Here is a 21,044-nt window from a genome sequence, read left to right on the forward strand (position 1 = left end):
GAGTTATGTGAAGCAGCCTTCGCACAGTTTCTTTTAAAGAAACTGGTCTTTTTGCTGCAGATATCTTAATTGTGTTTAATGTTTGCGGTCGCATCAAAAAAGCTGTTGGAAGCAGCGGCAAGTGGATGATTTAAAATTCGATGAACTTGTTTAATTGAACCATATTTTTGCTATTTCAATCATTGAGGAGAGATCACATTCATGGATGGGACTTGAATGGAATGGGAAGGCGGGGAGTATGATCATATTCATGGATGGCACATCGAGGATAACGTCTTTTTGATAAGTAAAAGAAATGAGAATGGGCCATTGGCATTGGCGTCCTCCCTTTGATTTCTTTGAATATAAATAGTAATAATGACTCAAATCCACTCTAATAATACGCAAGGACACTGCAAACACTAGGGCGTACAAACGTCCATAGAGGTACACATTTTTAAATGGGAAGTGCAAAAAAGAATTCTCAGATTAATATTCTCATAAATATTACAGGTTTTGTATGGATCAGAGATGGTGCTGTCAGTCACATTCCATTTTTCAAAAGGCAAAACTACTCGTTGACCTGTGTTAGAATTGCATCCTTCAGCAATAGAAGGAACTTGGCTTCAATATCCATGTAAGATATCTACATGTACAGTGAATGATAGCATCAACAATGTTCTGAGTATCATCATATTATCTTCAGCATTCAGAATCGGCCTTCTGATCGGCCTTCGTCCTGCCCTTGACTGGATGTTTAGTATCAGGGGAAACATCGGCAGTGAGCCTTCCCATCTGCTTCTGGAGATCAAACACTGAGTCATTCGCGCCCTTTCCCTTTCCCTTAGGACTCTTCTTTATGCTGACGAACTTGAGCTCTAACTTGTATAATGCACAACAGCCAGACAAGTTGACCTCATACTCAAGCAAAGTGCCATTCAAAAGAACCTGGAGGTTGGGGTTCCATGTAATAGGACCTCTTGCGTCCCCCAAGTTCTTTTATCAAATGCTTCCTTGATTCGTGCCAACCACGTCCGCTATAATCTGACTATGACCTCTGCTTTCTGTTTCCGCTTTCAAATGCCCTCCTTGGCTTATCAAAGAAGAACCATTCCCGAGCGTTTTCTCCATCCAGAAGAGAGAGATTGAATAGCTCTGCGAGGTTGGAAGTAGGGGTGTCAATAAAACCCGGCCCGGCCCGGCCCGACCCGTGCCGACCCGGTCCGGCCCTAAAATTTAGGGTGTTTTGGGGTCGAGCCTTAATCTTCTTTGAATATGACCCTAAAATTTGGGGTTTCATTAGGAATGGGTAGGGTCAGGCCGACCCATTAACATTCTGGGCCGGCCCATCTCCCTCTCTCAGACTCTCAGTCCGACTGAGTCAGTCGCCAATCGCCATCGCCGTCGGACGCTCTCTCGCCTCGCCTCGCCTCGTCTGCTCTCGTCTCTACCCCCGTCGATCATCTCTCTGCATCTTTGCTCGTCGCTGTCGCCGTCGCCATCGCCGTCGCCGTCGCCGTCGCCGGCCCCGTCGCCGTCGCCGTCGCTCGAGGTCGGTCTCTCTCTCTCTAGCTCTGCAACGCCTCTGTTAGGGTTCGCCTCTGTTGTTGTCTTTTTCGCTCCTCTTGCCCTAGCGTCCTCGATCTGCTCCCTTTTGCTCCGCGATCGCTTGCTCTCGCGAGCTCCCGCCCTTCCGTTCGCGCTCCGGCGAAGATTGCGGGGTCTCCTCGAGGACTCGGAGCGGTGGCCGGAGAGCGGTGGCGGGCGAAGCGAGAGTGAAATCTCCCGCTGATGGGGAGAGCGACGAGCTCAAGTTCCCCAAGCAATGCCGCGCGAGGCATCGGGACGAGAATGTATGTTTTTCTGGGTCGTGGGTCTTGAGTGTGATGGTGTTCTTGTTTCCTCTTTTGCTTGGGTGAGATCTTATACTTGCGAGTCCTCGGTTCGAGAATGTATTTTTAGAAGCTGCAACTTGTTCTCGTCTTGAATTGGTTTCTTTTTTTGGGTGGTTCTTTGGAATGAGAGGTCTTGACTGAGTCGGTTTTAGGTATTGTTTCATCAGTGTCTCCACATTTGATAAGTTTCTTGAACAATATTTGAACTTTCTGCTATTTTTTGGATTGTTACCTTCGTAGTAGTTTCTTTTAGAAGGTAAGGTACGGACTGATCCTTGTCATCTTGGTTGCGTTAAGGATGAATTAAATCTCCAGTTGGTTGTGACGTCGGAAGTTTTGCTGAAAAAGTTTGGTTCGTTAACTACCTTAGAATGTAGCAGTTTGAAGATCGGGTTTTCTGTGGTTTGGGCTTTTTTTTAGGGGAACGCGGTGGAATCTACAATGTGTCATCAGTGCCAGCGGAATGATAAGGGAAGGGTAGTTCGCTGTGCTTCCAGGTTTTGCTTCACTTTTATTGTCATAGTTGTTGGATTTAAATGCGTGCGTGCGTCTATATATCTGAATTCTTAGAATGTCGTCTTTTTTTCTCAGTCATACTATTGATTTGTTGACAAATTCTAGCGACTGTTAATTTATGATTTTTGGAGTTGAAAGGAATCTTGTTTGTTTTTATTTGGTGGAGTTACACTTTGCATCTCAAAATTTGAGTTTGTCAAGCTATGTCCTGTGTTCTTTCATTTCAATTTGCTCACTACATTAATTGTCTCACTTTGTCCAACTCTTTAGTTATTTTTTAATCATGGTCAATTGACTAATGCCTTAAGCAAAGGGTCATTTCTGTTACTCAATATATACAAAAACTGAACTTTGGCTTTTACTTGAGACTTTAACAGCATCTGTAGGAAACAACTATGGCTAATTATGTGGATTGGCATTAGATGGGCATTGCCGACTAGTTTTGAGAATTAAAAAGATTTAGGTAGGTAACATATGAGGCTTGCTGACGAGTTTGCTCTTGGTGGCAACTCGCAGCCAGTGATGATTGTCAATGCTAGGGATTGAGTGTAAGTGAGAAGGAGGGAGAGAGGGATTTCAACTAACTTTTAGTGGATCTGCATAATTTTAAGATTTTGACTAATGGTTTGGAGACTTATTTTGTGTTGAAGTTATTCAACTTTGGATCATGGATTCATGGGTAACTCTAAATGCCATTATTTTCTTTGAGAGATTTGCATCATTTGGTTGTAGAAGATACAGAGAATTTTAGCAGGGTGTTGAACTTTAGATTGACAGCTAAGAATATATTTTGATGATTAATTTAGGTTGCTAAGAATCATTGTTATGTCATCAAATACCAATTGAAGGCTAATATGTCACTAGCATTTGCAAATTGGTTCCATACATCCAGTTTAATCTAATATCTTGTGAGTTATGATTGCAAGAAAACAGTATGGCATTTTGCTTTAATCTGGATGGATAGACATCAAGAATTGATTATGAATGATTTGCTTATGTCTAACCTGCCAGGCAGAGCCTTTTGGCTTAAGCAAAGGATTTGGAATTTCAAAAATTCAGTGCACATCTAAATTGTTCAAGTGATATCTGCGAGACTTTAATCACGATTATTGAGAATATTGCTTCATGGTTAAATAGTTTAGGTCTTTTGTGAATTTTCAATCTGTTCACAGCACTTGAAGAAGCATGGACATTGTTTTTTGTCTTTTAGCTGTGTCTAATAATTGTTAGGTCTATTTATTCATGAATGCGAGTTATAGTCCCTCTTACAACCTAAATGCCACAATTGTAGGTACTTCAAAGGACCCGAGCTGCTTGTTGATTTGCAGGACCATATCTAAACATCTATTGCTGGGTCTTTCATTTATGTAAGTTACTTCTCTGTTATATTGTTATATCACGGGTCACCTTTATATCAGTCTCAAATGATTATTATTCTCCAGTCATTTTCAACACGCATGAGCATGTGAATATTCCTTTTTGAGGGCTGTGTTCTCCCGCTGTTTTGTGTTAGTTTAACTGAGCATGTCCTGCTTGGAGATTAACATTTTCCTGTCATGTAGAATGGCAGGTTTTGTACACAACCCAAGTAACTCAAGAGGCCGCGAGGTGAAATGATTGTCGGGTTTTGGGGGCCTGGAAGCTGATCTAGTTGAATCTTGGAGCGAAAGGTGAAGGTCTTTTGAGATCGGCTTGTGGGTTTTGAACTTCTTTCTGCACAGAACTCCGTTCCTGTGTAATCCGCTTCTCGAAGACCATGGCCATTCATACGCGTTAGAGGCAAAAGTTGAGCTATTTTCCAATAGTTGCAGGCTTTCAGAATAATTAGCGTAATCGGCTGCAATCTCTCGATTTTCTGCGTGTTATTAGAATAAATGGTTTTGATATTAAGTGCCTGACAACGTTAGTGCTGGGGTTCCCTCATTCCATTTGCCTGCACCTGAAGGGTAGTCTCGCAGGTATGAAGCATGAACCGTGTCAACTCAAACTTTAAGCTTTTGCCGAAATTGGCACAACACTCAGGTTAAATTTTGTTTTGTTTTGCTTTTTCAAACTTGGGTTGGCTGGTTGGTTGATTTTGGCTTCACTGCTTGTGCTGCAGAGTCTGAAGAAACTGGCAATACTCACTAGAATGAATTTAAAGTTAAAATTGTAGGTGAGAAAGGGCATCAGTTTCGATGGGCAGTTGTGCTCCGAATTTGTGCACTGTATGATGCTAGCAGGAAAGTCTTGTTGAATAAATTTCTCAGGAAAGATGAAGTATTGGGAACTGGAAAATCGCTGGTATTTGATTCTCACTTGGTCGATATTGGGGAGCATGTAGTGAAAGAAAAGGTACCAATGGGTATGAATGATCGTGAACCATGTCACGCCCGAAAAAAAAAAAAACTATGTAGAAATTTTTCTTCATGAGAATTGTCTTCTGCCTTTTGATGTTACTATCTGCGCAAAAGCGAAAAAAAAAAAAATCGAAACCCGACCCGACCCAACCCGGCCCGGCCCGGCCCAGGCCTTGGGGGTGTACGGTGAACAGGGTCTTGGGTGGGTCTGGGCGGGTCAAGCATGACCCTGTAGGTTTCGGGTCCGGTCGGGTCGGGTATCAAGAAAGCCCGACCCGACTCGACCCATTGACACCCCTAGTTGGAAGTGGTTCAGATTGGGAGTGAATTATAATCAGCTCACCGGTTATTTGCGTGATTAAACAACCCAGAACAGAGAGAGAGAGAGAGAGAGAGAGAGAGAGAGAGAGAGAGAGAGAGAGAGAGAGAGAGAGAGAGAGAGAGAGAGAGAGAGAGAGAGAGAGAGAGAGAGAGAGAGAGAGAGAGAGAGAGAGAGAGAGAGAGAGAGAGAGAGAGAGAATAAGACTTACTAGAGGCATTCCATGGCGATTTTTCAATGGCAGCCCTATGACACTCAGGAATTCCCACATCTTTTCCCTGTATCTCTGCGATAAGAGAGGAAAGTAGCCTATCTTCCTTCAAACCAATTCCTCCGGGGTGCAGTACTGGATTCATACCAGGGCTGCCTTCACTAACAGCCAGATCAGCATGCATTGTACTGCAGTAATCCAGACACCACTCAGAGCCTTGAGCAGGCCTCTGACAATCCCATAGAGCACATTTCTGGCCCAAAAAAGCAGATGGTGGAGGATTGACGAGAGGCAAAATGTTAGCACCAAAATCATGTCCTACTTGTTTGGCATTGTTTGCCTCCCCATAATGCCCATGATCATCATCTTGATGGAAACCAAAATGGAGATAATCCAACTGAGCAGACAAATCTGAGTCATTAACAACTGTATTATGCATGCCTAAATCGATTCCACATTGATAGAATTCTTGAGATCCAAGTCCTTGCTGCTCAAAGTTAACAAAATCAGTCTGAAAAAGGACCCAAAAAAAAAAAGCACAGTTGTAACGACAAACTCGAGATAAATTAGTACAGTTTAGGCTCTGTGCATACTGCACAGTGGCAGCTTCAAAATCACATAAACCACAATAAGAGAATCACTCGGAAGAAAAAGTATGAAAGCATTCAAGATTTATAAATGCATAAATCTCATCAGTGCCAGAACTCAACTTAGCAAGCATAACTCAGATATTTCAAGCTTCCAACGACTAGGACTTTTCAAGACTTAATTTGTGCATTTGCATATAATTGTGTGTGCCCAAGTGGGCAAACTGTGCAACTCCAAATTTAGACCAGTTCTCAGGAATACGTGTTGGAAAACCCCCAAGTTGCTAATCATACCAAGCAGCTATTAGACTTTCACTGAAACTGGTAACCAGGACGAACATTGTCGGCACAACAATGATATTTACAATGTTGGTAGCAGACAAATAAATATACTTGGAAGAAGTACCGCTCCTCTTTTTGCAACCTAAAGAACATGTAGTCCGAAGCGACATTCTTGAGTTATCTACACCTGCAATTCAGATTAATTGGCATTTGAATTTTATCTTTTTAATACCAAGGCAACAATTTTCAGTTATTTCTTTCCCGTATCCATTGCCATAAGAAAAGAACATCATGTATAATTATGAAGTGACAAGGCAAGGATGCTTCACGAGCTAACTACCTAACTTATCAAATTTTGAGAGAGAGAGACCTCCTGAGCTGCCAATTCAACCAATGTGCTGGTCGCATCATCTTGCTCGTCACAAAGCTGCAGCATACGCTGTATGTCCTCTGAGAATGATCCAAAGCTATCGACCTACACAAGAAGAGAAAAAGAAGTTTATAAGCAGCCATTTCAATGTAGGCGTATTACAACCACAGGAAAATTAGACCTCAACATAATCTATTTTAACAAGAGTGTAAATGATTTTACCATTGCCCCACTTCACTATATGGGAAATCGCTTGAAAAGAGAGAGGCAATGTCCATAATGATAATGACAATAATAAAAATAAAAAAAACCCGAGAGTATCAAATCAACTGATTCAATAAGCATCCAAGCATATAAATGACACAATAAATACGAACATGTATAAGAGATGCCGAGGAAGATGCATTAATCTCAGCCTTCAAATCACTGAACGACTGTAGCACTTGGTCCACCATGTTAAAATATGTCTCGAGTTTGAGTTCGAAATAAAAATCTAAATATTCGAAATTGAATATTTTGTGGCTATCCGAAATCGAGCAAAGCAAAAGAGACGTGAGTTTCCTAATGAAGTTGGAGTTCATGGCTTGAAATAGGAAAGTCCATCAGAAAGGCCAACGTGGACTTTGAGATAGACATTGACCCAGTCAACGATGGATCAAAGAAAAGAAGAACGTATTTCTTTCCCTTTACAAGTTGGGACTCGGTGAAGAAAGAAGACAAAATAGGAAAGTCAAAAGGTGGATTTTGGTTGACCGAATTATCTAGGTTTCCAATCCCATGTTGAGTCGGCCACGTTCTCTTCTTGGGCATGCGTATATATATATTATTGTATTACAGGAAGAGAATTGGTGTAGCGCCGCTTGTGCGAGTGCTTGGTGCAGAGAGCTTTCTCGTGAATTCTGTCCGGAAGCGCCGTTCTCAACGAGTGCTTGATGCGAGTTTCTCTTCGTGGAATTACATCAACAACTCAAGTGTTGAAGTCGATTAAATTCTTGTGGTTAGAATTTGTGTATAATTTTTTTTTGCGAGATTGAGAGATTATTTCGTGAGGATTTTGGGGCTAAACACTGAGTGCGTTATTGGATGTAATTGGGGCTTGGGAAACACTAAGAGTGTTTGAGTGATTCGAGTGTGGTTGTAATCTCCGTTGTATCGCTTGATCTATAGTGGAATTCCGTGCTGCTCTCCCCGTGGATGTAAGTCACTACGACCAAACCACGTAAATCTGGTGTCCGATTTATTTTCTTATTCTGTCAATTTTATTGTTCGATTGCTTGGCTTCCGCAACACACCAAGACACTAGCATCACCATTCTAACCCCGTTTCCCAGCCAATTGGAAATTTGTGATTAATTCTCGAATGTCATGAACAATTTCCTTACCTTTTCTGACAACTGCTGTTGAGTTGCAGCCTCACATTTAATCTTAGTCTCACTATCCATCTCTTGAAATCACAAAAATTAACCATAACAATCACAAAGACTGATATGACATTCGAGAAACATTAAGGATGTCCGACATTAAAAGAAAAGGAACGACAACCTTCCGTTCGCCTGTATCGAAGTGCCTAAAAAATGGATGGACTGTGATGTGATGTGATAGAATTGATGAAAATTCCACGTCTTGTTCTCTCTCACATCATAACGAAACTAATTTTCAAAAAATAAAAGTACAAAAACACGAGAACAACAGAAAACTTAAACACCCCGAAAGTTCCAACACAAGCACATATACAATCAGAGCTGGGTAAGCTTATGTAAAACAACTTCATTCAGAATATTGATGCGCTCGAGTGACAACTCATACTGCCGACAAGCGACGCCGGCTCAAATTGTTGACTTTGGCTAGAACCCCAGAACAGTTTCTTGTTAAATTCGATCGCGTTAATCCTAACACAAAAAGAGAATACCAAAAAAGAGGGGAAAACTTGCATAACAGTCAACAGATGGGACTTCCAATCTCAAGAATCAAAATCAAAGTGGAAGTTAATCTGATGAGAGAGGTAAAAGGGAAAATCCAAATTCAGTATGTGCATTCTTTTTTACTTCGGGCAAGAGGGGGAAAAAACAAAACTTTGAGCAAGCAAAGCCATGCACAGAAATCCTAGTCCAAATCGAAAACTTCCCCAACAAGAAACCAGAGGTATCCAACACCAAAAAAAATTGAAACTTTACAGTATCTTTGATGTTCAATTGCGGAGACCAAACCGGAGATAAGCTAAGGTTTCGAATGAACAGCATTGAGGACAAAAGGGGTACGCACGATAAACCGAAACTACGACTTAAATCGCCCATCAGAATCGATCTGAAGCTCCAAAATTCAAGAAATAATCGGAAGCCCAAATTCAGGGAGCAAAAGGTGATCAGAAACAACAAGAACACCGACGAATAAAGAAGAGGGATCACCTCATGTGAGCAGAGATGACGCGTAGCGCGAGAATTGCGTCCCTCTTCGGGGACACAGACACAGTCGCCTCTGCTATGTGGAGGAGGGAGGAGGAGGAGTTTATGACAGTCTGTGTTGGCTCTTCATACATGCTGCGAGTCTCGTGACCACATATAACCAAAGGAAAGAATTGCAGGGCCCTTGGTGAGCATGATGACAAAGCGATCATACTTAGATGGGAGCCCCTTAAGGGCTTGAATCACCAAGTTTTTGTGGGAGAGTGGAGCAATTGTTTGTGAAGAAAGAGTCCGACAAATGACTTCAGATGCCGAATATAACCAGACATGGATTGGTATGATTTCTTGACGGCAATGAAAAAAAAAATCGAGTTTTAGTCCAATTTCCATAGCCGCGTAGAGATGAGCAGAGCATTCTCCAAGAGCAAGCCAAATCTTCGGAGATTTGTTTTGGAACTATAAGTATCATCCAGCCACTTATCAAGCGATTCGACAAAATAATCTTTGGGTTTGTACAGCAATCCTGTCTTACAATCTATTCAACAATATTTATGGCCAAGATTGTGCAAGCTCCGATCAGTTGGAACTGTAAGTATTATCCAGCCACTTATAAACTGATTCGACAAACTAATCTTTGGGCTTGTATAGCTATCCTGCCTTGGAGTCTATTCAACAATATATATGGCCAAGATTGTGCAAGCTCGATCAGAGAACATTGTAAGGATGCTATTTTCTAATTTGGTGCACAGTACCTACTTTTGTTAAGTAACAAAATCTTTGCATGCAGGTATGAGCTGCATTACCAGATGACAACATTTGGAAAGGTATGATACTATTAAGTTCCACGTGTTCTTTCTTCCACCCTTTTTGGCCAATACAGATGAAGTATTCACTTACGGTACTCATGGCAGTTGAGAGTGATCAACAGTGTGAAATTAATACAGGTTTTCTGTACAAAAAGCAAACCAAATTGCAATGCATGTCCTATGAGAGGAGAATGCAGACACTTTGCAAGGTACCGTCGTCTCCAACAACTATGTTTCCTGTCCTCTGTGAACACAACCACATTGAAGTTCCACACAAGCAGGACCACCACTTCCACAACAACTGAGTTTTGATCCATAAAAATTAAAGCTGAAAAGTATGGCCCCGGCAAACAGTATCAGTATTAGATGCACCTGCTTAGTTCGTCTGTAAGGAAGATATTAAATCTAGAAAATGGAACTTAGACATTCTACATCCAATTCTAATTAGCTGATGACCAATTATTGTTTTCTTTTCATTGTGATATGGATACTTCAATAGCAATAGGTAGTGTGAATATCATTATCGCAGTGCTGCAAATATAACCGGACAGGAGCACGTGTTTTTCCATATATTCAGCACTCATATTTTTGTGCAGTGCAAGGCTTGCTTTGCCCGGGCCAGAGGAAAAGAGCATAGCGAATGCAATGGGAAGAAACATAGCCGGCCAAAACATTGGCGAGACATTGCCTCTGTCATTACCACTGGCAAAGGAGAATTTAGAACAACAGCAACAAGAAGCAAGGCCCGGTGCAAGTAACTGTCAACCTATTATAGAGGAACCTGCAACCCCAGAACCAGACTGCACTCGGATAGAACAAAATAACGTGGAGGATATGTTTTCAGATGTTCTCAACGAAATACCTACAATCAAACTTAACATGGAAGAGTTTATTCAGAATTTATAGAAGTACATGCCATACAACATGGACCGCCCAGAAGATGACATGTCAAAAGCTTTAGTTGCTTTAACCCCAGAAGCTGCCTCTATTCATGTGCCTGAGCTTAAAAATGTGAGCCGGCTACAGACGGAGCACCTAGTGTAAGTCTAACCGTCTTGACCACTCAAGTTATTCACATATGATTCTCATTCTTTGAATGTAATAATGCTTTTCCTGGTGGCGAGACAATTTAGCAGACGATGATACTTGCATTTTCCATTTCAGCCCTATAACCTTTCCAATTTAAATCAACTTATTGCAAATAATTGTCAGATATACTATTCCACAAGACCAAGACCAGCCAAGAACACCACAAAATAAGAGAAAACAGAGAATAGCCTTAGATAAAAATGTCTCGATTTATCAACGTGAAAACAGCTGAAGATGGAATAATCCACTCCCACATCAATGTGGAAAGAGCTGAAGATAGTATGTATCGTTTCCTACGAGGATCGCTACATGATTCTTTAACGTAAGAAGAAACTATTCACGCGTCACTTGTGACAGCACGGTTATCCCTCCATCTCTTGATGCTCCTGAGTCTCCGCTTCATCCATATTCTAGCAGCCATGAAACAACATATTTAGCCAGCAAGGAGGCTCTCTTCAAAAGCATCACACAAGCCATAAGAAAGGAAAATACCTCTTTCAGTTTTTTATATATTTGGCAGTACTGTTCGAATTCCTGGCTCCTCTTGTCCAGTCTTTTTTTGTAAGAACCTCGTTCCTGCATAAACACTAGGCTGAATCAGTGCATGTGAATTTGTGGTATTCATAGTTAGTGAGCTAATGATGCATGGTATCGTAGGCTCTCAGTTATGGAATGCCATTTCTCATGGCCGGCTTTCATGATCTGCAAGTCATTTCATCAGTACATGAAATCAATTCAGTGACGGAAAGCCAATAGTAAAGAGAGGAGGAGGCTCGAGACTTACGATAGATTCCAACTCGTTGCTCTTCCTAAAATCCCGCCTATCATCCAAAAGAATATAGATGTGAGAACCAAAAAAAAAAGGCGACTAATAATTAGGAAAAAATCTATGAAATCAATCCGATCCAAATGCACTTACATAAACAGATTAAAAGCCCAGAAATAACGAGGCGGCATGGCAGGAGGCCGTATGGCAGGATAACAGCTGCTGCTTACGTCTCCTTTCCCTTTCCCCTTCCCCTTCGAGACACTCTTCTGTGCCTTCAGCATCCTTCGTATTTCAATCAAATGCATTAACGCTCGTAGATGCAAAAACGAAAAACGAAACACGATTGACGAACTAGAGAGATGCCTACTCGCAGATGCAGATGCAGAAAAACGTAACAGAGAGAGATGTTAGCCGGCCCGTATGGCTCGACCGAGCGCCCTAGGATTATCATAGTGAGATATTGACGGTACGGTAAAAGGATGGATAGAATTTGAGCACCTGATTTGGATTCCATCGTCCTGGATGCGGAAATGACGACGAACCGGTGCCATAGGTCTTCTCCCCTGTGACCCCCGAAGTCCCGGTACTATGAGACCGCCTCAGCTGGCTCACGGAAACCTTAGGTGAGTTTTGAGAGCTTTTGAGAGAGATTGGAGAGTTGGAGAGTTGGGTGCAGATGAGGGACCTCCAGCGCTATTTATAGAGTTTCCAGCTAGGCCCTCTCATAAAGGGCCGGGCCAAACTCGGCCCACACAAGCCGAGTCCATGTCCGACCAATTAAGAAATCTTATATCCAACCTTATTAGACAAAAACCTCAAACGGGTAATAACAATTTCAATTAATGTAACCCACATTAGGAAAACGTTACATTCTCCCACTTGGGCTATATTAATTGAAATCGTACCTTATGTGCACCTTTATTTGGTCTATGGATAATTCTTAATAGTCAATCCGATCCCATAAAGTTTCAAACACCCAATCATGGCGGTAACTGCATGTAATCATGCAGAGCCTTCCATGGTCACAAGTGCCTTAGACTTTACTGATATGGATTCGATATGGTTGTGTGGCAAACGGATGACACCTCATAAAGAGTGATACCTCATGTGTCATCCTCTTTGTCAGTCCTCATTCTTTTTCCTTTCAGTGTCACAGAAACCTGATGTGTCACTAAAGAATATCTTTATGGTTCTAATGAACCTCCTTATGGTTCCAATGAACCTACATATGTCTTATCCTTATTGTTAACATTACTTTATGTGTAATAAGACATATTCTTAAGGCTAATAACTGAATGCTCATAGACTTTACTCAAGGTTTACACAGTACCTTAAGATTTTCACATTATATGTGTATTTAACATGACAATAATCATTCATAAACACTTTATTGAATGCAAATGAGTTGATACACATCCAAAATGTTACTAAATGTAACAAAAAACACAGATGTAAACTTTATTAGAGCAAAGACAAAAGCAGCTCCCACTAAACAACAGCATCCCATGATACTCCTAAGCTCATGCTAACGACATGTCGTCCAAAAACACAGGGGCAAAGGCCTTTAGTTAGTGGATCTGCTACCATATCATCTGTGGAAATGTGCTCTACTGTAATGTCACCATCCTTAACTTTTTCCTTTATGGTCAAGTACTTGACCTCCATGTGCTTAGACCTCTGAGACCTCTGTTGTTGTTAACAAATAACACTGCAGAGTTATTATCACAATACAACTGTATGGGCCTATCCACAAAATAAAAAACGGTCAACTCCCTAATGGGGTTCCGGAGCCAAATTGCCTGAGTAGCGACCGAAAAGCATGCTACAAACTCCGCTTGCATGGTAGAGGATGTCATTGATTTCTGTTTCTCACTTTTCCATGATACTGCACCTCCTGCTAACTTAAAAACGTAACCCGTTGTCGACTTCTTTTCATCCTGACAGCCAGCAAAGTCTGAATCCGAATACCCTACCAGCTGTAGGTCCTGAACATGTCTGTAGATCAGCATATAGTCTTTTGTCCTCTTTAGGTACCTCATCACCTTCTTAGTAGCAACCCAGTGATCGTGTCCTGGATTTGACTGATATCTGCCTAGAAGTCCTGTTCAAAAGCAATGTCTGGTTTAGTGCAAACTTGAGCATACATGATACTTCCAAGTGCACTAGCATAAGGTATATCCTTCATTTGGGTTTTCTCAACATCTGTATGAGGACACTGTGACAGACTCAGTTGATTACCCTTTACGACAGGAGCAATTCCTGGCCTGCAGTGCTGCATACTGAATCTTTCTAAAATATGATCAACATATGTCCTCTGAGACAAACTCAATACTCGGTGAGAACGATCCCTATGGATCTCAATGGCTAGGACAAAAGACACCTCATCAAGGTCCTTCATATCAAAATCCTTCGACAACATTCACTTTGTCTCATGTAGTAATCCAATATCACTACTCGCAAGCAAGACGTCATCTGCATAGAGTATGAGAAAAATAAATTTCCTCCCACTGACCTTGCTGTATATATACTGATCCAACTTGTTCTCAACAAAATCGAATGAAGTGACAACACTATGAAACTTCAAATACCATTGTCTAGAAGCTTGCTTGAGGCCATAAATAGACTTCTTCAATCTACACACAAGCTCGCCTGAATCATCAGCTGCAAAACCTTCGGGTTGCACCATATAGACTTCCTCATCAAGGTTTCCATTTAAAAAGGCTGTCTTAACATCCATCTGGTGTAATTCCATATCAAAATGAGCTACCAATGTCATGATCACTCTGAAAGAATCTTTAGAAGATACTAGTGAAAAAGTCACCTCATAGTCTACTCCTTCTCTTTAAGTGAAACCCTTGGCTACCAGTTTGGCTTTGAACTTCTCAATCTTTCCTTTGGAGTCTCTTTTAGTCTTGTATACCCAGTTGCAACCGATGGGCTTGTAACCTTTAGGCAATTCAACAAGCTCCCAAACACCATTATATTTCATAGACTGTATCTCATCTTTCATTGCATCCACCCACATATCTGATTGAGGACAAGAAATAGCATTTGAATGAGTTACTGGATCAACCACGCAGCCTATATCGTAGTCATGCTCTCCCAGATAGACCATATAATCCGGTGGTATAGCCGATCGTCTTTGCCTGATAGATCTCCTGAGTGGAGCTACTACTTCCTCATTCTGCATCTAAGGGGTTTGGAGTACTTCATTAGGAGCTGCCTGAACGGCAAGATCTTGAACCTCGATAGCCTCAGTCTGTGGTGTAGGATGCTCCATAATTGTCTGTACAGGTAGAGAAATCAATACTGTAGTACCTACCATATTATTATCCTCAATGGTCTGTGAGCAACTACCATTCTCGGCTACATCAAATTCCAGAAACTTCGCTGTATGTGATTCGACAATTCTTGTGCCTCCATGGGGACTATAAAACCGATATCCCTTCGAATGATCTGGGTATAATACAAAGTAACACCGAGTGGTTTTGGATTCCAACTTGTTCAATGTTGGATTATATAACCTTATTTTTGCAGGATACCCCCAAACTTTAAGATGATTTAGGCTAGATTTACGTCCAATCCATAATTCAAAAGGAGTCTTTGGAACAGCCTTGGTAGGAACACGATTTGAAATGTAGAGAGCTGTTCTCAAAGTTTTACCCCACAGAAAATCAGGTAAGTTCGTCCTGCTAATCATACTTCTCATTATGTCCATAAAGGTGCGATTCCGCCTTTCAGCCACACCATTTTGTTCAGAACTCCCGGGCATAGTAAATTGAGCCACTATCCCAGAATCCTCCAAGTATTTGGCAAATGGCCCTTTCAGCTATCCAGCATCGCCATGCCTGCCATAATACTCATCACCTTGGTCAGATCTAACAACCTTTATGACTTTTCCCAACTGTTTCTTGACTTCAATCCGAAAAATCTTGAACTTGTCAGGAGACTCAGACTTCTCCTTAATCAAGAACAGATAACCATATCAGGAATAGTCGTCTGTAAATGTGATGAAATAGAAATTTCTACACAATATTGCCGTATAGGGTCCACTGATGTTAGTGTGAATGACCTCCACAGGTCAGAACTATGGACTGCGATTTTCTTCTTTATCTTGGTCATCTTACCCCTACAATAGTCTACACAAGTATCTAGGTCACTTTCAAGAGTAGGCAAGATGTTTGTCTTTATTAGCCTTTTCACTCTTTCCTTAGAAATGTGACCAAGTCGTTTATGCCACAATGCATAAGATTGTTCCTTAGGTAGAGGTCTTTTGGAAACAACCCTTTCAGCTGTATAAGCGACGTATATATCATTGGGAGATAAACACAATCTGTACAGTCCATTCGATATATTGCAACACCCAACCTTATTTGAATTAAAGAACATAAAAACCACATTGTTCTTTATTTCAAAATAGTAGCCGCAAACATCCAAACTTGATACGGAAACTAAGTTCCGTCCGAAGGAAGGTACATAAAAGGTGTTTCTTAACATCATATTAAAACCAGAATCCAAAATTAATATGACATCTCCCACGAACTCGACGTCGACTCTCTTGTTGTTTCCTACAGTGAGCTTTGATTCATCCTGATTTGGCTTCCTTCTGTTTGTGAATTCCTGTATGGTATACGCAACATGATTAGTTGCATCGCTATCTAGCCACCAGGAACCGGATGAGGCTTCTGATAAGTTGGATTCACAAACAAGTGCCAAAGAATCAATACCTGACTGCTCACGCTTGGACGACCAAGTTTTATATCTATTGCAGTCTTTCTTCATGTGACCATTCTTCCTATAAAAGTAGCAATGAACACCATTCTTCTTCAAGGGTGTTTTCTCAGGACCCAGGTGGTCTAAATGACAGATGGTTTCAGGAGTTCCTTTCTGAGTATGATTCTTGAACTTACTACTCTTCCTGCTACTGGAACTAGAGGCATAGAAAACAAAATTCCCTTTATCTTTCTTCAGTTTCTCTTCCTCTGCCACCACCCTAACTATCAGGTCATTGACTGACCACTTTTTATCTTGGGAATTGTAGTTGATTTTTATAATTCCATACTCAATAGGAAGGGTGTTCAGGGCTTAATGCACAATGTAAGCATCGGAAAGGATAATCTCATGAACCTTTAGTTTCGTCTGCAGGTGTAATCCTAAGGACGTAATCCTTAACCCCACTTAAACCATCATACCTCATATTACTGAGTATTTACATGTATGTCCTAGCCTCAGCATTAGACGAGTCACGGTTCCTTGCTTGCAAGGTTTCCATTATTTCTTTAGCAGTGCAGTCAGCTGGTAAACTACTCTTTAAGTGGTCCTTAATGGATCGCTTCATCAGTAACAAGCAAATCCTATTGCTCTTTTCCCAAGCAGCACTCAGTGCCTTTTCTATATCCGTACTATCAATAGTGACATCTGCTGGCTTATCCTCAGTAAGAGCAATATGAATATCTGCCAGCTCCATACCAAACAGAAAATACTCATTCCATTTCTTAAAGTTTGAACCAGTAAGAACCTCAATACTTATGGAGTTGCCGTTCAGGGAGAATGTGACTATTAAAAACAAGCAATGTCTATAATCAGCATCATGTGAGTACTTTCTTGAGAGTTACACACATCATCATATAATCACCTTTGGGCAGAATACATGACATGCAATTGTATACCCTCTACATGACAACGGCCATGAGAATATATTCCAATATTTTACGAATTCACCACCTTTCGATGTATGAACCACTAGGATCAGTCATTCCTCACGCATGCTATACATGCATCCCTCCATGAACCAATATAAATCACATCCTTTGGAAGTATGACAACACATTAGAATAGGAGACATCCTAACAATACGAGACTCATATTTCTCAAACTCAATCAAGTGCGCCACTTTGGCGGTCACTCTCAAATTGAATCATTGAAACTCTCTCATACTAAGGTATAAACTTTATGTCTCATATATATTATATAGATGTAATTCTAGACTAGAAGACATGGACAATGTTTCTAAAATTACATACCATGCTAACTATATTGCTCTATACATTGATATATGTTGAACCTTATACATACTATCAATGAAACATGATCTACACGTCCTTATGTCGGCATATACATGTAAGCTTTAATCTGTATCTCTTAAACCATAGAGAAAACATAGGAAAATAGGAAAATATACCCCAAAAATACAAGTTTATAGGGTTCCGTATGTATTTTCACATCCTTAAAAGTATCAAACATGTAAAATAAATATTTCATAGTATAGAGAATCTTTATACGAGCACGCCGGTATCTTGCACACTCCAATCGGAGCCTGGACGTGCCTTCACGCGCCTCCTGAAGGCGCGGCGCGTGGGCTTCACGCGCCGACGCTTAAGCCGGCCAAAATGGTCGATCCGACCGCTGACCGGTCTGATCGGTTGACCGGTTTGGTCAACGGGGTCGGGTCTGGGTCGGGTCAATCCCGGGGCCAGGTCCCTAGTAAGGTCGGACCTTGGGTCGGGTTTGCGAGTCAGGTCGAGTAACCTGATCGACCCGGCTTGCGACAAACCCTAGCGCGTGCATTGCACGCGCTGGGGACGCTCGCGCGTGTGCCGCCGCATCTCAGCGACGCCCCGGCGCATGCGGCGGTTTCCGGCGGCCCCCAGCGGCCCACGACCACTCATTTTTCTCGTCTCGCAACGATCTATCTATCTATATGTTTTATTCTAACATTCAACGGATGAAAAAATCAAAATCACATACGACCAGTACCCAGCCCGTTTCTCGACTATGGCGGCTCTGATACCACATGTTAGCCGGCCCGTAAGGCTCGGCCGAACGCTCTAGGATCACCATAGTGAGATATTGACGGTACGGTAAAAGGATGGATAGAATTTGAGCACCTGATTTGGATTCCATCGTCCTGGATGCGGAAATAACGACGAACCGGTGCCGTGGGTCTTCTCCCCTGTCATCCCCGAAGTCCTGGGGTTATGAGACCGCCTCAGCTGGCTCATGGAAACCTTAGGTGAGTTTTGAGAGCGTTTGAGAGAGATTGGAGAGTTAGGTGGAGAGGAGGGACCTCCAGCGCTATTTATAGAGTTTCCCGCCATGCCCTCTCATAACGGGCGGGCCGAACTCGGCCCACACAAGCCGGGCCCATATCCGATTAATTAAGAAACCTTATATCCAACCTTATTAGACCAAACCCTTAAGCGGGTAATAACAATCTCAATTAATGTAATCAACATTAAGAAAACGTTACAAGAGATGCTGGAGGCTCGATCGACGAAATAGAGAGATGCCTACCCGGAGGCGGAGTGGAGCACGATGACGCCGCTCTTGGTCTTTGCAGGTTTCATCTTGCTGCGACAGAGAGGAGAGCTAATCAGAGGAGAGGAGGCGCTCGGCTGGGAATTGTAGACTTCAAAACCCTAACGTGTCCATATATATATATATATATATATATATTTTCCAATCAGTTTATTACATTCTAAATTTATATTATATTATATTATATTTTTTTGTTAATTAATATTCATTCTACCATTAAAAAAAATTGGGAACACGGGGTTTATTGAATTTTAACTAATGATTCTTTTAATCTATTTTATCATTTCATTTATTTACAAAAAAGAAATTTCAATTTGATTAGGAATTTTAGAAGAAAAACTAGATGCAGAAAACACCAATTTACTCAATAATCATTATTAGCAAGTCTAAGAAACTTTAAAGTAACCATAATGTTTCTTTTTACCTTTTTTGTCATTATTATTTATCTATGTGACATCCTAACAATACGAGACTCATATTTCTCAAATTCAATCAAGTGCACCACTTTGGCGGTCACTCCTAAATTGAATCATTGAAACTCTCTCATACTAAGGTATAAACTTTATGTCTCACATATACTATATAGATGTAATTCTAGACTGGAAGACATGGGCAATGTTTCTAAAATTACATACCATGCTAATTACATTGGTCTATACATTGATATATGTTGAACCTTATACATACTATCAATGAAACACGATCTACATGTCTTTATGTCGTCATATACATGTAAGCTTTAATCTGTATCTCTTAAACAATAGAGAAATACAGGAAAATAGGAAAATATACCCCAAAAATACGCGTATATAGGGTTCCGTATGTATTTTTACATCCTTAAAAGTATCAAACATATAAAATAAATATGCCACAGTGTAGAGAATCTTTATACGAGCACGCCGGTACCTTGCACGCTCCAATCGGAACCTGGACGAGCCTTTACACGCCTCCTGAAGGCGCGGCGCGTGGGCTTCACGCGCCGACGCTTATGCCGGCCAAAATGGCCGGTCCGACCGGTTCGGTCAACGGGGTCGGTCCGGGTCGTGTCAATCCCGGGGCCGTGTCCTTAGTTGGGTCGTACCCTGGGTTGGGTTTGCGAGTCGGGTCAAGTAACCGGGTCGACCCGGCTCGCGGCAAACCCTAGCGCGTGTGTCGCTGCGTCTCAGTGACGCCCCGGCGCGTGCGGTGGTTTCCGGCGGCCCACGACCACTCATTTTTCTCGTCTCGCGACGATCTATCCATCTATGTGATTTATTCTAATATTCAACGGATGAAAAAATCAAAATCACATACGACCAGTACCCGGCCCGTTTCTCGACTATGATGGCTCAAATGCCACATGTTAGCCGGCCCGTGTGGCTCGGCTGAGCGCTCTAGGATCACCATGGTGAGATATTGACGGTACGGTAAAAGGATTGATAGAATTTGAGCACCTGATTTGGATTCCATCGTCCTGGATGCGAAAATGACGACGAACCGGTGCCGTGGGTCTTCTCCCCTGTCATCCCCGAAGTCCCGGCGCTATGAGACCGCCTCAGCTGGCTCACGGAAACCTTAGGTGAGTTTTGAGAGCGTTTGAGAGAGATTGGAGAGTTGGGCGGAGAGGAGGGACCTCCAGCGCTATTTATAGAGTTTCTCGCTATGCCCTCTCATAACGGGCCGGGCCGAACTTGGCCCACACAACCCGGGCCCATATCCGATCAATTAAGAAACCTTATATCCAACCTTATTAGACCAAACTCTCAAGCGGGTAATAACAATCTCAATTAATGTAACCCACATTAGGAAAACGTTACAAGAGATGCTGGAGGCTCGATCTACGAAATAGAGAGATGCCTACCCGGAGGCGGAGTGGAGCACGATGACGTCGCTCTTGGTCTTTGCAGGTTTCATCTTGCTGCGACAGAGAGGAGAGCTAATCAGAGGAGAGGAGGCGCTTGGCTGGGAATTGAAGACTTCAAAACCCTAACGTGTCTATATATATATATTTTCTTATAAGTTTATTACATTCTAAATTTATATTATATTATATTATATTTTTTTGGTAATTAATATTCATTCTACCATTAAAAAAAATTGGAAACACCGGGTTTATTGAATTTTAACTAATGATTCATTTAATCTGTTTTATCATTTCATTTATTTTCCAAAAAAAAATTTCATT

General features: G+C 41.6%; 1 long non-coding RNA gene and 1 pseudogene across 1 annotated transcript; one reads left to right on the forward strand and one right to left on the reverse strand.

Annotated features, from left to right (window-relative positions):
* Positions 1–402: 402 nt before the first annotated feature.
* On the reverse strand, positions 403–9,176 carry LOC115682329 (transcription factor VOZ1-like; annotated as a pseudogene).
* LOC130134734 (uncharacterized) lies at positions 9,045–11,064 on the forward strand. The gene is made up of 3 exons (XR_008814263.1): positions 9,045–9,188; positions 9,225–9,914; positions 10,302–11,064. It is a non-coding gene; the product is annotated as an uncharacterized LOC130134734 (long non-coding RNA).
* Positions 11,065–21,044: the final 9,980 nt, after the last annotated feature.

The sequence above is a fragment of the Syzygium oleosum genome, unplaced genomic scaffold, assembly GCF_021117445.2.
Source record: "Syzygium oleosum isolate NSW1041296 unplaced genomic scaffold, Sole_v2.1 Sole_v2.23, whole genome shotgun sequence".
Classification (NCBI taxonomy): domain Eukaryota; kingdom Viridiplantae; phylum Streptophyta; class Magnoliopsida; order Myrtales; family Myrtaceae; genus Syzygium; species Syzygium oleosum.